Source organism: Hetaerina americana, unplaced genomic scaffold (genome assembly GCF_022747635.1).
Source record: "Hetaerina americana unplaced genomic scaffold, ioHetAmer1.1.p SCAF_5, whole genome shotgun sequence".
Taxonomy (NCBI): domain Eukaryota; kingdom Metazoa; phylum Arthropoda; class Insecta; order Odonata; family Calopterygidae; genus Hetaerina; species Hetaerina americana.
In genome coordinates, this window is record NW_027287095.1 from 7,332,134 (window position 1) to 7,347,784 (window position 15,651).

General features: G+C 41.8%; 1 non-coding gene across 1 annotated transcript; it reads left to right on the top strand.

Moving 5' to 3' along the window:
- Positions 1 to 6,245: 6,245 nt before the first annotated feature.
- Positions 6,246 to 6,408, top strand: LOC139694461 (U1 spliceosomal RNA). The gene has a single exon (XR_011702140.1). It is a non-coding gene; the product is annotated as a U1 spliceosomal RNA (small nuclear RNA).
- The last annotated feature ends 9,243 nt before the right edge of the window (positions 6,409 to 15,651 follow it).

Sequence of the window (15,651 nt, forward strand, 5' to 3'; positions counted from 1 at the left end):
GCAGACTCGGATGAAGATCTGGAAGAGGCCATACCTGAAGAACGGCCGAGAATAGTCTCAATGGCTGTAAAATAAAGAATAAAAATGCCTCATTATATCAATTAAAATATCAATTAGTGTCTACCAATTTCCATTAAGTAATTGAGAAGAACGTCAGTATTGGATATATACATCGTCTGTGTGATCACTTAAATGTGGCAGATATACTTTTGAATATAACTGAGGGAAACATGGAAAATAATTCAATTGTATCCAAAAGTAATATGAAATGTCAAATTAAACAAATGCAAAACAGAACATGGAAAACACCCACATAATGTCACCCCCACAGGAATGTCATACCAAAAAGCCAAAAATTATGTTAAAAGATGCTAGAAAAAGTTGTAAAATTAATTGTAGCCCTATAATTAGAGGTTCTATCGTCACAAGCAATCAGACCACAATTTGAGTGAAACTCCCAAAGGTAAGGTAAGCGTAGAATTAAAAAAAGGATGACATAAAATAAGTTATAAATCCTCACTCACCCACACGTGAAGTGGTTTTAACATTCCGGAATATTTTCTTCGCGATCAACCCTTTGCCCTTTGTGATGGTCACTGGTGGGCGATTCACCACGGGGGCCTCGCCTGTAAATAAAGACAGAAATAGTCGTTTACATACACATTCAAATGTGAAAAACGAAGTGATTCGCCCTATATCTTCACAACATAAACATATACCAATGAAGTAAGAAATAAATTGTCACCTCTTTTGGTCGGCATCGCCTTCATCTCGAAGCTCTCGTTCGCCGAACCAAAGGCACGTATTGCCTGTCCACGGTTCCTGAGGCCTCGGAACTTGATGTTCAACGGCTTGGCTCTCTCCTTCCTCAAGCGACGAAGGTGTTGACGGACGCGAGACCTCAGCACGGCGTCCGAGTGAACCAAGGACAACCACGTCTTATTGACGAGGGTACTGGACAGCAATGCGGCAGGGTCCAACATCCTAATAATATGAGAGAAATCTATATAAGTATCGTAGTTATAAATGTTAGTATTCAATTATATTAAACGTATGCAGTACTTATTATTTTAAATAATAATGTTAGATCGAGGGCAAGTGAGTGTGTCATCCCGAAATCCAGCAAGAGCCATTCTAACAGAGATTACATCTCAGGAACGTAGTTCCGTAATTTATGAAGAGACCAAAGGCATACCTTGCATTAATAATATAATTGTGGTATAACGAGATTTAGGAACGGCGAGGCAATGAAAGTGAAGAAAGACATAGATGACTTAAATGTACGATAGTGCACAGTAATATATATTGAATTATTTAGCAACAAAAACGGAGAAAAAGCATAATTCAAAGCCAGTTAGATGAAATAGAAACACAATAATTTGATAACTTAATATAATGGCTAAATAATAATAATTGCAATGTTAACTTCCTTAAATTAAATTTGACACATAAATTTACATCTGAATGGGATCATAACACTAAATTGTTAAAATCAATGATACCATTACCGACATTTTTTATATTTAATTGATTCTTATTCTCATTAGATGACTGTGACAGAATCAGCCGGAAACAAAACTAATAATACTGATGCTATTAAATAATTTCAGAATTGGAAGCTAATATATTTTAAAATAGCTACACTATTCCAATTCTTATGTTTTAAAATAGCAGCATCAGTCTCAACGTAATAAGGAGAGTGTAGTGTAAAAATCAAAGATAATTCACCTCAATATGTGAACGGCCATCTCCGGAGGGAGACTCCCCAGCATGTCGAACCTGGGAGAGTCATCGTCCGCTGGGCTTCCCATGAAGCAGAGCAGCGAGATGAAGGAATCCATCGCCAATCGAAGCAGCAGAGTTGTCGTATGCAACAAGAATGCACCACCGAGCACAATCACTTACAAACACAAAATCTCAAGATGGACTACGAAAACTTACGCCTCAAGCCAGAAGAGCAGAATGTGCAAAAAATGCGAAGGGGGTCTCCTATATATACCCCAGGCGCATCGCGACGGTTGCAACGGTCATTGCATGCACTCACCCTTCCGCCCCCAAAAGTGAAAGGTGGTTGCAAATAGAAACAACCAATAGGGACGTCTTTCCTACAACAAACGCCCTCGCCCCTCCCACATAGCCATTACATAGCAACAGCTGCCAAAACTTGAAAATTAATTTGAAAAAAATACGTCATTAACCAGGAGTTGTGCACGGTGTATCAAATAGTTACGTATGTAAAATAAATAATAAATAGACGTATGCTCCGAGGTGAATTTTGTAGATTCAGAGTGAGAGGCATTGATATGGGCATTGAAAACGTTTGTGTTTGTATTCAATGAGAACGGAAACGAATTACGAAATGTATGCATTACATTTTAATTAACTAAAACACGTAGCAATATATATCATTTCATTTACAATGTTACAACATCACCTACGATAATAAAATGGTAGAAGTTATAACGCATAGCATTTTTTAGGATGAGAATTCAAATCATTTACAAATCAATTGTTTTTTAATATATCCAGTACACACATTTGCTTTCAACAAACTATTTGGGCGCTGAGGCCTCAAAAAGGTTTATCCCCGTGTTAAGATAATAGTTACTAAGAAAATTAAGCTTATCGAGTGACGAATAAAACATTCTCGCAATGACATTTTAAATATTGAAGCATGGATTACGACGCGTATGTAAATTGACCCGAGTCCAAGATAAAGAAGCTTAGATTAAATTTACAAATCGGTTAAGATATAATTTCATGAGTTGTAAAAAACTAAAATAATTTGAGCCGTATTGTGTAAGTGGTTAAAGACGTAAGTCGAAAGAATATCAGCTTAGGTAATTCAATCATTTTAAATTTGAAAATATGAATATCCCTAGTATTTTTTTCCTACCGGCAGAAGATTAAAATACCAGTACCAAAATATTTCCATAGATTGGAGACGGCTAACTAGAATGCAATATTAACGTCGATCATACTATATACATACATATGATAAATTGCCAAGGGAGATAATATGTAGTATTTTAATACATGTTGTTTATTGTGTTCCCAATTGCTGAGTATCATCATCTCATGATGTAGATGATACTCAGCAATTGGGAACACAATAAACAAAATGTATTAAAATACTACATATTATCTCCCTTGGCAATTTATCATAACTCCAGTTAAAAAATAAAGAATTACGTCCACTGAAGAATCGAAAAAAATTCAAAAGGTTTACTGTATAAATGGGTGAAAAGCATGAACTACCTAATATATTTCCTTTAAGGATAATTTGGAGAATATTTTTCTCTTTAATTCTAATTAGTTTTCGAGGGAAGACTGATGGATATTCCCATGCCACACGTCTCTTCGGCGGCTCGAACGATAGGAAGAGTATGTAATGAATGGATGGAATGAAATTCAAATCCCAGTACAAATAGATATAAATACTCATTCTTTCCCCGAACAGTCAGAAATCATAATAGTAACAAACCGAAATCACTTGAGAGATATAAAAAACATTTGATTGACGGGTCTGAGCTAGGTTAAACGTTGCAAACATATCAGGTGTAATTGTGGGTGCATTGGAGTGTTATTTGATAGCTGGTGTGTTTGCATGTGTGTGGGTTGTAGGGGTTTAGGCATGAATGTATACCATGTTTTGTGTGTGGGCTGCATGAATTTATGGCTTTTGCTTGCGGCTTTTTTTCTTCATTATGGGTGGTGCCCAAACACCCTCCGCCACACGCCCTTGCGGCGGCTTGCGAGGTATTAAGTACATGTAGACGAATGGAAAATTCAGCGACGGAATCCGGCGTTAAAAAGGCAAGGGATTCGTTGAGGATCCCCACCACTCGTCTTGGTGGATATCCGACAACGGCTCCTTTTCACGTTTCGCAATGATCATAAAGAGAAAGGCAACTTACTTGAAAGTTTGAATAATCCGATCATTGAGGAAGAAGGCAACCGCTCCTCAGTCGCGTCGGCGAGACATTCCCTTCTTCAAGTCAGAAGTGGACGGGAGAATTAAATATGTACTGCTTTGCAATGTTTCACGATCACTATATGGCTGACTGTCAATTGGGCTCCTTGGCCAATAGTTATGAATGCATCTATCAGCGTAGGAGGCATGTTGATAGTGTTTCTTCTGATGTTGTTCTTAATATTAGCAGTAATCCATCGCTGAGATTAGGTCTCGTTGAACTCGGACACAACACACAGCTGCACTTCAAAACCGGGCATAACAAGATAATATATATGCCTTTGTACTACAGTTCACAATGAATCATTATTTCACGATATATAATACGTTGATAAAATAAATACCCACAAGCTTATGTACACGACACACAAGGAAAGGCGCCCAATCCACACAGAGTGACAGGAGAATATGCTGGCAAGTGACTTCACGAAAATGCTGACAAGCTGCGCAGAAATCACAGCATATCCGTTTCACTGGTGCGAATGAAGAGAGTGTTAGATGCACACGAAAAATGCACGAAATATTAGTGAGAGAGGAAGAGAGAGAGCGTGGACGTTTTTTGATAGCTTTTTAACGAATGTCTTTCCCTTTTCCCTCCCTCTCCCGTATTCTCCCTTATCACTATGTTCCCTTTTACGGGTGGTGACCTAACACCCCCAGCCACACGCCATTGCGGCGGGTCGCGGAATATGATGCAGAGGTAAATCACCGATCGTTCCCGTCTGGTGCTTGTACCCCTTGCCACACACCTTTTTGGAGGTTCGCGCGGTATTTACGTCGATGTCACAAGAACTGGATGAAGCACAAACCATGAAGAAGACTCGAAATGGAGCAGCATCATAACGTTCTCACACAGCACCTTCACTATGGACTCGCGATCGAGTTTTGTATGCAACAGATGAAATATGTACAATTAAGTGGACCGGAGACGAATAAGCGGGATGTAAAACACCGCTCCAATTCCAGGCAAATGCAGAACTGAAGGAAGAGAGAAAGTGAGGAAAACTTTTGAACTCCCAACCACGTTTTCAGAAGTACAATTAATAAAATGAGACAAATTGCAACTCTGGCTTCGGGGTCGATTTGACGGAATACCATTTACTCAGAAAAATCGAGGACTTCAGAAAACCGCGATGGAACCCGCGTCATGAGACCATGAATCGCTCAGAAAAGAAGCAAAGGGAAGAGACCAGTCGAATTTCGTTCGTTTCGATTGCAAGTTTAAAGCCTGACCCCGAAATAATCTCCTGAGGCCGGGCTATGTATGTTTGAGTTCGTAATCAGTAGAAGGGAACGATGGGAAAGCGAGGCAGAGAGAGTCGTCCGTGTTGATAAGAACAAGGCCTCTGATGTCATATGACCTGCAGTTTAATTGGTGCATGATAGCCACGAAACAGGACGCCTTTAAAACTTCTTAATTTTTACTTAATAAATCGCAGCAGGCATTCTTTCCTGTCATTCGAAGAAGAGAAGGCTTTTACCCAAAAACGGTAGCGTGACATCGATGGTCGATTTTAATCTTCATAGTGGTCTACTGGTAGACACTAGCGTAAAGTTAACCCCTTTAATTAAGAAAATAATTCATCATATCCAACAGCATCGTTATTATCGTATATACACGTGATACTATTTTTAAAATAGCAAACTCTCATGAGCTATTGGCTCATGCATTTTAAAAGAATACGCATACGTAAATGTTACAGAAGCAACCGCTAGGGTGTACGCAGCGGCAAGGCAATAATTAATTTTACTTATTTGCATGTATTTAACACTAAGTATTTTTAATGTAATTTTAAATTCAATTTAATTTTACACTAGATGTATGTGTATACTGTTGGTAGTTTGAGTGCTTGCATGTGTGTGTGGTATAAGTTTTCTTCCATGAATACTAATATGACATGTTTTGTTTGTGAATAGTATACATTTATGGCTTTGGAATGCGGTTTTTTTCTTTCTTAATTACGGGTGGTGTCCTAACACCCCCCGCCACACGCTCTTGCTGCGGCTTGCGGGGTATTAAATAGATGTAAATGTTCATGCTTATTGTTGGCAAATCCCCTATCGTATGACCACATGGGGCGGACATACAATTAACATCATGCTACAAAATTTCCTACCCCGTTTCGTTGTATTTTCACTCTTCCCCTTCTACCCCTCGTCCCTCTCCATGGGGGTGAGATCTCACGCCTTCCCCTGCAAACAGCGGGGTGGCACTTTTTCTACCTGGGACGTTAGGGATGAAGACAATCAGTTGGATGGCCTTGGATTAATCATACTTACCTGGCGTAGGGGTGTACCATGACCAGCAAGGTGGTACCCCCAGGACGAGGCTTACCCATTGCACTCCGGGTAGGCTGACCCCTGTGGTTGCCCCAAATGTGGGTAACTCGGGCGTGTAATTTTTGGTAGCAGGGACTGCGTTCGCGCTGTCCCTAAATAGTAGGTGTCCATGGGAATAAGGCGAAAGAATGAATATCGTGTGAAGTATCGATGTTAGTAGTGGCATTTTTATTTAAAATTTTAAAGGTAATAGGACTGAGCGTTATCTCGTAGACTGAATGGGTTCCGGTAAGGTCATCTGATGGTTACAGACTTACGAAGTTAGATCTACATTTGCAGCCAAACTTGGATTAGTATCATACCGACCCGGTTATTCGCGGATGACACGGTGATCTATCGGGAGATATCTGGGGATGAGGATCGTTTTATTCTAGCACGGGATCTAGATTGCATTACTAAATGGTGCTCAAAATGGGGATTGTCATAAATTCTTAATAAATGCTCGGGGGTAAATTTCTTTAAAAGATCAACAGCATTTGTTTACAAATTACCTGGAGTTGACCTAGAAGTAGTTGATACGGTAAAATACCTAGGTGTTAAATTCACAAAAGACTTAACTTGGGGGACTAACATACGTAAATTCTGCGGGCAAGCATATAAAGAATTGGGATTTAATGGACGCATTGTCGGTAGACGTGACTCGAAGGTCAAGGAACGTTGTTACCACGCTCTTGTAAGGCCTCATTTAGAATACGCATGTAGCGTATGGGACCCGAGTAAAAAAGGTCTCATTCGGGAAATTGAGAAGGTTCAACGCCGGGCAGCCCGTTTTGTAAAAAATTCCTACGATAAAACGCAAAGCGTCACCGAAATGCTCATGGATTTGGGGTGGGAATCATTGGCTGAGAGACGATTCAATGCAAGATTGAAATTATTAAATAAATTTAGATCCGCATGTTTCAGCACCGAGGTCTCGCAAATTATTCGTACTCCTACATACATTGGTCGCTTGGATCATGCATATAAAATTCGGGAAATAGATGCCAGAACTAGCCGACTCAAGGACTCCTTCCCACGGACAATACGGGATAGCAACTGCAGGGTTATAGATAGCAAAAATTCCACTTGCCACCCTCAGCGTCTAAAAAATAATTAGTTGTATTTAAATGCATGCTCTTCCACTAACCTTATGTGTTTTGCTATTATAACCCATTCCATTTTGCTATTATAACCCATAATACCCCGCCACACGCCCTTGCGGCGGCTTGCGGGGTATTATGTAGATGTAGATGTAGATGTAGATTCTTTCCGAATGACCTCATTCATGTTCTGTTCATCTGTTTTTAAGTTTCCCTTTCAATCCCTCGTCCCTCTCCGCGGGGGCAAATTCCTGCTACCTGCAACGTTGGGTCGCATTCCCTGCCAATTAGAGACTCTTTGGGGGTAGAGTGTTTCGTGGTGCATTTTCATGTGGTAGTGATGTTTCAATTTCTTGCTTGTTGTGTCCTGGCTTCCGTGTTGTAGAATGTCTTTCGTGCTGCATCATGGGGTGCAGTTTTTTAGTTGTTTTGCGGTATACTAATGTGTTTGCATGAGTATTGGATGAAGGGATTTTTGCATGAGTGTGTGCGCTGCTGTGGGTGTGGCTGTGGATCGCTTGGATCATGCATATAAAATTCGGGAAATAGATGCCAGAACCAGCAGACTCAAGGACTCCTTTTTCCCACGGACAATACGGGATAGCAACTGCAGGGTTATAGATAGCAAAAACTCCACTTGCCACCCTCAGGGTCTAAAGAATAATTAGTTCTTCTTAAATGCATGCTCAATCACTAACCTCGTGTGTTTTGTTATCAAAACCCGTTCTTTCCGCATGATCGCCTGGGATTGCAATTAGAGAATAGTGCTCGCTATAGTATTGCTTTCCCTGTTTTGCTTGTTTTCTCCTTCCACCCCACGTCTCTCTCTATTGGGTGGGCGGGGGGAGGGCACGCCTACACTGCCTGCCTGCTGAGATGTGTCACATTTTCTACCTGTGTCCTGTGGAGGGAGTGTACATCTACTTAAATCCCTACGAGCCGCCGCAAGGGCGTGTGGCGGGGTGGGGGGGAGTCCATTAGTTGTATGTCCATGTGGTAGTGGAATCTCCCTTTGCTATTTTTCAATTCTTGTTTACACCTTATTGGATAGATTTTTACTACATTTGTAGGTGCATGTATATATTAGTTGATAGTATATGTATTTGCATACATGTAAATATAAAGGGGTTTTGCTTGAATGTATACGCCACTGTGGGGATGTAGATTTTCATGCGGTTTTGTTCTCTTTTAAGGGTGGTGACTGAACGCCCCCGCCACACGCCCTTTCGGTGGCATACGAGTTATTATGTAAATGCATCATGTAGTTGTAGATGATATAAAATGATATATAGATTTACCGAACGTCACAATGTGGGCTCAAGGAGATGGTCATCGTAGCTGTCCTAGGTAAATTTATATTCTTGAACAATAGCGCGCTCAATCAACAAGCTCTGAAAGCACTGAAGATAAGAGAAGACAAATGGTTACCGAAAGATGTCTACGGCCATCTCCGGAAGGAAACTTCCCGGCACGATGAAGCTGGGTGAATCGCTCAGCTCCCCGTGAAGCAGAGAATCAAGATCGAATCGAAAAAGGAAACGGGTTGGCAACATCTGAATTGCACGAAGAGTAGACTCACTCACTAGCACTCGGCACAAAGATGTATGGTGGATTACAAGAGCTCAACACGGCGGAGATGGTTATGCTAGGATTCTAGTAGAATGCAGAATCTTAACGACGCTTGCAAAGGCTGTTGCACTCATCGAGAAACAACACTAACGATGTAGGTGAGAACCCGCGAGATGGCGCTTATCTGGTTGACAAAGTCATTTAAACCGCCCGGGATGAACCAAGCCCAATGAATATGGCTGCCTACCTTTCCCCTCCCACCCCCTTGTTAATTTCCTATTGGTCCATTGCCTCTCCTTCCCTCACCTCTCCCCCACACATGTCCTCTCCGCTCTTCCCTGAGAACGCCATTCTGAAGACGACGGCCGAGCCGCCGAAACGTCAAAACAGCATATTGCGAGTGTCCTTTCTTTGTGTCTCTATGGTTTAAAAATCTACATCTGTGTTTTTATATATTTGTGCGTCGCCGAGGAGCGTTCCATTTCGAATATATATATATATATATATATATATATATATATATATATATATATATATATATATATATATATATATATATATATACACCCACACACAATTCCACATTAATTGGTAACAATACAATACAATTCAATGTATCTTGATTCATAAGTAGTCTGCATAGGTGTTTCTTCTTCTTACGCCTAGGTTGCCTTCGTCACTGACCTGAAATATTCTTTCGGGAATTCTTCAGTTGTTTCTAAAGTTGTCGGCAGTAATTTTCCAGTGTCTTCTCAGTGTCCAGATTTTATTAATCCTCTATTTATTTTCTCCAGCTGTCTCTGGTTTTCTGCATTTATTGAGCAATGAAGAATGCGCTGTTCGGCCGTATCTTCGCCTGTTCTACAACTGCAATCCCCGTCGTTGGTTTTCCCCATGCGTTTAAGATAGGCCGGTAAGTTCCGTTAACTTTTGCCTCATTTCAAACTTTAGTTCAAGGCGTGCCTTGATGTCAGCGAAGAATTGGTGGGTTAGCTTTCCTGTCGTCCCTGCATCCCATCTTTTCTGCCATTTTTTAAGACCAGGGTTCTAATTTCTCTCTTGACTATGATTAATCGGTTTTGTTCAATTGGTAAGGTTATTAGGTTAGTTACACCATTCATCTTTAGATCTGAAATAGCTTTTTGTCCCATGATTGCCAGGGTTATTGGTTTGATCCCAGTTATAACAGTAGGGGAATTATTTCTAACGGTTGTATACCCTAATGCTATCCCGAGTAAAGAGCATCTTTGGGCTTCGCTCAAATTACGGTCTATTCTGTTCAAAGTTGGTTTTTGCCCACAAATTTTGTATCTGTAAGATAGAATTGTTAGTGCTACTACATCTACATCTACATCTACATAATACCCCGCAAGCCGCCGCAAGGGCGTGTGGCGGGGGGTGTTAGGTCACCAACCGTAAAAAAGAAAAATACCACATGCAAAAAAAACAACACGGAAAATAACACCCACAGCAGCGCACACACTCATGCAAAAATCCCTTCATCCAATACTCATGCAAACACATTTACCGCAAAACACCTAAAAAACTGCACCCCATGATGCAGCACGAAAGACATCCTACAACACGGAAGCCAGGACACAACAAGCAAGAAATTGAAACATCACTACCACATGAAAATGCACCACGAAACACTCTACCCCCAAAGAGTCTCTAATTGGCAGGGAATGCGACCCAACGTTGCAGGTAGCAGGAATTTCCCCCCGCGGAGAGGGACGAGGGATTGAAAGGAAAGAGACTTAAAAACAGATGAACGGAACATGAATGAGGTCATTCGGAAAGAATGGGTTATTATAGAAAAACACATAAGGTTAGTGGAAGAGCATGCATTTAAATACAACTAATTATTTTTTAGACGCTGAGGGTGGCAAGTGGAATTTTTGCTATCTATAACCCTGCAGTTGCTATCCCGTATTGTCCGTGGGAAGAAGGAGTCCTTGAGTCGGCTAGTTCTGGCATCTATTTCCCGAATTTTATATGCATGATCCAAGCGACCAATGTATGTAGGAGGACGAATAATTTTCGAGACCTCGGTGCTGAAGCATGCGGATCTAAATTTATTTAATAATTTCAATCTTGCATTGAATCGTCTCTCAGCCAATGATTCCCACCCCAAATCCATGAGCATTTCGGTGACGCTTTGCGTTTTATCGTAGGAATTTTTTACAAAACGGGCTGCCCGGCGTTGAACCTTCTCAATTTCCCGAATGAGACCTTTTTCACTCGGATCCCACACGCTGCATGCGTATTCTAAATGAGGCCTTACAAGAGCGTGGTAACAACGTTCCTTGACCTTCGAGTCACTTTTGCCGACAATGCGTCTAATGAATCCCAATTTTTTATATGCTTGACCGCAGACTTTACGTATGTGAGTCCCCCAAGTTAAGTCTTTTGTGAATGTGACACCTAGGTATTTTACCGTATCAACTACTGCTAGGTCACCTCCAGCTAATTTGTAAGCAAATCCCGTTGATCTTTTAAAGAAATTTACCACTGAACATTTATTATAATTCAGAGTCAATCCCCAGTTAGAACACCATTTAGTAATGCAATCTAAATCCTGCTCTAGAATAAAACGATCCTCATCCCCAGATATCTCCCGATAGATCACCGTATCATCCGCGAACATCCTAATTTTACTTTTCACTTCGCGGTTCAAATCGTTAACAAATATCAAGAAAAGCAACGGCCCGATCACACTTCCCTGAGGTACCCCCGACGTGACTCGAACGCTGTCGGAACTAGCGCCATCAAGGACTACCCTCTGTTCCCGCTCCGAAAGAAAATCTTTAACCCAACTTATGGCGCCCTTGTTTATACCCACGACCTTTAATTTATGAATGAGTTTACCGTGTGGGACCTTATCAAATGCCTTTTGAAAATCTAAGAATATGGCATCCACTTGCCTACCTCTCTCACCCGATAAAAGTAAATCATGTGTAAATAATCCTAATTGGGTCTCGCAGGAGCGGGTTTTCCTGAATCCGTGTTGATTGTCACTTAAAAAGTTAATATTGTCAAGGTGTCTCATTATTGAACTGACAATTATGTGCTCTAAGATTTTGCAACAGATAGAAGTGAGAGATATAGGTCTGTAATTACTGGGATCCTCCCTGTCACCACCTTTAAAAATAGGCGTTATTTGCGCGGTTTTCCAAATCTTAGGTACTTTGCACTCTGTGAGGGATTTGTTAAATATAAATTCAAGGTACGGGGCAATGTTTGGAGCTAAATGTTTTATCACCCTAGCTGGTATATTTTCGGGACCCGGGGATTTGTTGGGTTTAATCTCGTTAAGCAATTTTAGAATTCCTTGTTGGTCCACTGTTATTTTTTCCATGGGTGGAGTATGTATTGTTTCTTGGAGATATGCGGTGGCAACATCATTCGAGAAAACGCTTTGGAAGAATGAATTTAAGATGTTAGCTTTACCCTCACTGTCTGTATGAATTATATTGCTACAATCCCTTAAGCAAGCCACGGTTTGTTTACTCCCATTTACTTCCCTAACATATGACCAGAAAGCTTTGGGGTCAGTGTCCAAGTGCTCGCAAAGTACTTTGCGTTTAAAGTCCAGTAAAGCGCTACGTAATTGTGTTTTGGTTTCAATTTTGGAGGATCTATATGTGTCCCATAATTGTTTATTCTCAGGGGATGATGTGTTCACGCCTGCCCTCTTTACCCTAGAGTGTAGCATTCTCTGCTTTCGAAGGGCTTTTCTAACGTCTTTATTGTACCACCTGGGGTCGCGATTTGCTTTAACGTATTTTATAGGTATGAAATCTATGATTCCTTTTTGCATGATATTGACAAATTCTGTCCAAGTTTCTTCCACGTTGACATGACTTAAGCGGGTTTTGAACTCGGGTAGTGAAGAGTTTAATTGATTGGCAAAAGATTCAAAGTCTGCTTTATGGTAATTATAAATTTTTCTTTTTGGTTTAATGATCTTTTTTATTTCTATGTCCAAGTGGACATTAATTGCTTTATGGTCACTCAAGCCCTCATCAGTTGATACACTAATAATACGTTCTGGCGTGTTTGTAAGAAATAGATCCAATATGTTCTTTCCACGGGTGGGCATGCGTACTGCTTGATGGAGGGAGTTTCTTTGAACCAATTTTATCATGGAATTGCAAGATTCGCGATCGCGGGTCCCAGATTTAACGATATTGTTGTCCCAATCTATACCAGGGAGGTTAAAGTCGCCACCAATTATGTTTATGCTGTTATTATATTTACGTGTAAAATTGTGAATTTGATCGTTGAGGGTGTGAAATGTTTTCAAATCTGAGTCTGGAGGTCTGTAGAAAGAGCATAAATTTATGTTGGGTTGATTGGTCCGTATTAAGGTGCACCAAACACTTTCTATGTTATTATTTTCAAATGAAACTTGTCTGCTTTCAAAATGACTTTTAACTGCCACGAAAACCCCTCCTCCGGGTCTTGTATCTCTATCGTGTCGGTAAACTTTGAAATCTATTGGGAAAATTTCTTGGTCGTTTATGTCATTGCACAGCCAACTCTCTGTGCCTAATACTATATCAGCGGAATGAGTTTGGATTAAGTGTTCTAGATCCGCTGATTTGTTCTTGAGGCTTCTGCAATTTCTAACAAGTATAGTTAAATTATTTTGATGTTGAATAACGTCCTTATTTGTGCCTGACTGTATTTTAGGACGCCTTTGTGGGGAAGTGCATGTCACATGTCTTTCTAAATCAATGTCAGTGTTGTCGGTGACTTTTATATTTTTATAAATAATATTATACGCGCTATCCCCAGATGTTACTGACCCACTAAGTGACCTGCCCTCTATCCTAAAAAAGGCCTACAGTGGTCGAGTATCCTATCCGCTACCTTACTCGCCGCTTCCGCCGTGTAATGGACCCCAGATCGGTTAAGGGGAGTCCTACAAGATCGGAGGGTTGGTCTCAGGTCGACGAAGGAGGCTCCTATGTCCGAGCAGAATCTCGATAGTCTCTGGTTTATGCCTTCCACTCGGCTCCAAACCAGAGACCCGCGATCCTCCCTCGGAACGATGCTGCAGACCGTTAGTCCCAGCCGAACCCCCTCGACGCCCTGGACGCGCTTCACCTCGGAGCTCAGTTCCCTAAGGGAACGGAGGACCTCCTCGGATCCACGGTCCGTGACGTCGTTGGTGCCCACATGGGCCACGACCTGCAGCCTAGAGCACTTCGTGCCTTTGACCGCCGCCTCGATTGCCGTCGTCACCTGAGGGACTCCTCCGCCTGGTATACACCAGGCGGTCACCCGTTGATCGGCGCCTACGCGGCGCGCCCTTTCCCTCAATGGGACCATTACACGACGGACATTCGAGCTATCTATTACTACAATTCCCTCCCTTCCCGTTCCCTGACGTCTTACCCTAGGCAGTGCCCTCGGAGTAGGGATAGGGGCTGCAGGTACGGTGGTGCTGTCATCCGACAGCACCTGGTACCTGTTGGAGACGGGGATGGTATCTGCCTCCGCAGAGTCCAATCCACGCCGCAGCGTTACCTTCCCCTTGCCCCGAGAGACGACCCTCCAATCGTCCGACCTACGGACGTGAGACACTCCCTCGTTGGGAGATGGGACACGGGGTAGGTCTCTAATCGCCCAGCCACGTGTTGCATTCGGTCGAATCCGTGCACCCATATGGGCGTGGCGGGTTTTCGTATTCCCACCCCGAGCACCATCTCTCCTGAGGGGAGTCCTCCGGCCAGCGATCTCCGATCGAAGCTCCCGCACCATTCTCTCCAGCATGACAATACGGGCCCTTAAAGCCGCGCATTCGCCAGTGCCTTCGAGCATGGCAACAGGGGACCTAGATGAAGCCATCTTAAATAACAAACGAGTTCCCAACAAAAGCTAACTTGTATACGCTACGCTAAAATTTCTAAGAGGGGTTAGTTAAATTTACCTCAATCAATAAGTTACGCTTTGGAAGATAGTAAAGAAATGAAAGAAAATAAAGCACTCACCGATAACCAATTAGATTCGACGGACAAAAACCACCGCAAGCCACTACGAGTACCCACTAGGAATACCACCAAACTATTAAAAACTAATAACAAGCAACACAAAAACTAAATAAACTTAACTATTTCACAAAATTAAAGCTAACACTAAACTACACTTCACTAGGGAAGAACAAACACAGAGGTACAGAAGTATCAGCAGGCACGCAGGTAGTCTCAGGTAGGGTCGAACCGGTTCTAGGGAGCGAGCTCGAGCACGTCTGTTCTCGGCAGAGGCCAGGCAGAGAGTGATACTGATAAATAGAGGATATTTAGACATTTATTATGAATGTACACCATGGATTGTATACATTTGTGGCTTCTGCATGCGGTGTTAATCTTAAAAAACAATACGGGATAGCAACTGCAGGGTTATAGATAGCAAAAATTCCACTTGCCACCCTCAGCGTCTAAAAAATAATTAGTTGTATTTAAATGCATGCTCTTCCACTAACCTTATGTGTTTTGCTATAATAACCCATTCTTTCCGAATGACCTCATTCGTGTTCCGTTCATCTGTTTTTAAGTTTCCCTTTCAATCCCTCGTCCCTCTCCGCGGGGGCAAATTCCTGCTACCTGCAACGTTGGGTCGCATTCCCTGCCAATTAGAGACTCTTTGGGGGTAGAGTGTTTCGTGGTGCATTTTCATGTGGTA